Source organism: Schistocerca serialis, unplaced genomic scaffold (genome assembly GCF_023864345.2).
Source record: "Schistocerca serialis cubense isolate TAMUIC-IGC-003099 unplaced genomic scaffold, iqSchSeri2.2 HiC_scaffold_1225, whole genome shotgun sequence".
NCBI lineage: Eukaryota > Metazoa > Arthropoda > Insecta > Orthoptera > Acrididae > Schistocerca > Schistocerca serialis.
This window is the reverse complement of record NW_026047431.1, coordinates 57587-60000: the sequence shown is the minus strand read 5'-3', so window position 1 is coordinate 60000 and position 2414 is coordinate 57587.

The following is a 2414-nucleotide window of genomic DNA, read 5'->3' as shown; positions in this document are numbered from 1 at the left end:
TGTGCCTTAACCTAACCTAATTTGTGCCTTAACGTAACCCATGTTGTGCCTTAACGTAACCCATGTTGTGCCTTAACGTAACCCATGTTGTGCCTTAACGTAACCCATGTTGTGCCTTAACGCAACCCATGTTGTGCCTTAACGTAACCCATGTTGTGCCTTAACGTAACCCATGTTGTGCCTTAACCTAACCCATGTTGTGCCTTAACCTAACCCATGTTGTGCCTTAACCTAACCCATGTTGTGCCTTAACCTAACCCATGTTGTGCCTTAACCTAACCCATGTTGTGCCTTAACGTAACCCATGTTGTGCCTTAACGTAACCCATGTTGTGCCTTAACCTAACCCATGTTGTGCCTTAACCTAACCCATGTTGTGCCTTAACCTAACCCATGTTGTGCCTTAACCTAACCCATGTTGTGCCTTAACCTAACCCATGTTGTGCCTTAACCTAACCCATGTTGTGCCTTAACCTAACCCATGTTGTGCCTTAACCTAACCTATAATGTGCCTTAACCTAACCTATAATGTGCCTTAACCTAACCTAAAGTGCGCCGTAACCTAAACTATATTGCGCCTTAACCTGACGCACGTTGTCGCTGAACCTGCTCTGTAATTGTTATGCAACCCGTTAAATTGGTGTAGTGTTGCCTAACCGCAACCCTCGCAATATAGTTCCCTACTCGCACTGCCCGGTCCCCTGTGTATCGCGTCATGTTAAACACCTTGCAGGTGTTGCTGACTTTCCACATGCTCCTGCTATACACTGTAGTGTGGATAGCAGCAGGACGTACATGCCGCCCCCCCCCCCCTTTCCCCCCTGCCTTCGCAAGCTGGTCGGTGAGAAGTTTGCATGTTCAATGCCCTTCGCATGCCGACGTACTCAGCCTACGTTGTGGTACGGCCTGTCACCTGTCCGCCGATGTACGCAAAACCCACAAACTGTACTGCACATTGGTCCGTATGTACTGAATGATACATCGTGGCACATGTGACCGTATGACGACTGCGCCTAGCAACGGCGGACCATACAGTCCAAATATTGTGCACGCAGCTACGTGTCGTCTCCCTATAAGAGCTGGATTGCAGTGTGGTACGCCATACAGACGTGTGGGAGGAACGGACGCCCTGGATGGCGATCAGCATGAGCAGTCTGTTGATGTAGTGGAGCGTGTATTCGGACGTAGTCGTCTCTTCTCACACACCGTGATAGCATGTTGCACCGCGTTCCACATCTGCGACATGCTGCAGAGGCGGGCTGACAGTCGTTCGCGCAATGGACACCGCATACGTACGGGGTCTACCTTCCACGTGTTCTCTAGGCGTGCACATGTTGTTGCGTCTATGTGGGCAGACGTAGTGTGTTGTGACACCTGACACAGGCATGCAATACTCGTTGCAAATGGCGATGGACGTGTACGTTTGCTGGTGACGTTACGCAAATGAACAACTGGTAACCCGTTGTGGTGCGGTTGTTCTCGCTAGAGGTGAATCAGTGTTGGCGACGATCGGTCGAGCTATTAACCGGTTGTTTCAGGGAGACCCACCATGCCCACGAACGTGAAAGGGGACCCACCATGCCCACGAACGTGAAAGGGGGATCTGGGTGTGAGGCGATACGCGGCGGTGGCTGGGTGGGACCGTCCCCGGCCGGTGAGGGGGGGCCGCCCGGCGTGCTGGCAGCGCGGTGCGTGGGCGCACGCGCCACAGCCGGCTGGTGGGGGCGGCCAGTGGCAGGCGCGCCGGCCGACGGACGCGGCAGGCGGCGCAGCTGCGCGCCGGCGCCCCCTGCTCGCGGCGCCTTGCGGCCAAAGTAGGTCCTCGCGGGCCCGGTGCGAAGCGCGGTGGCCATCTGCAGTGTGCTGGTCCGATTGAGGACTTTGTGCGCTGAGGATGCGCCGCCGCCCGGCGCTCGGCGCCGCGACGCCGTCTGCTGCTCGGTCGCCCCAGCGGTTCTCGCAGGTGGTTTGTATCGCAGCTGTGCGGACGTGTTGGCGCGTGCGCTGTGCTGGGAGAGTTCGCTTCGGCACCCAAGTGGGGCTTTTGTCCTTCTGTGGCGCTGGCGTTGGAGCTGCCGGTCACCGTAGGTGGCGCGTGTTGTCTCCCGCCGGCAATGCCACGACAGCACGCTCCCGGGCCTCTGTCGGCAGCGGCAAGCTCAGTTGGGAGCACGGGTGGTCGCACCTAAAGCGTCTACTCGCCTAACTCCGGGCGATTGCGCCTCTCTCGAACCCGACCAAGTACTTAGGACGGCGCTGCGCGCCGCCGGGACCTGAGAGGGTTTCGAGGTGTGTTGTGCAGGGGAGCTCAGCCTCCTCCTGTTTGCAGAATAATTGAGCGGACGCTTGCGTGTTCGCGCGGGCCCCCGGGACACACTCCCGGGCGGCCGGCTGCTCAGCTCTAGTTGACGCAGC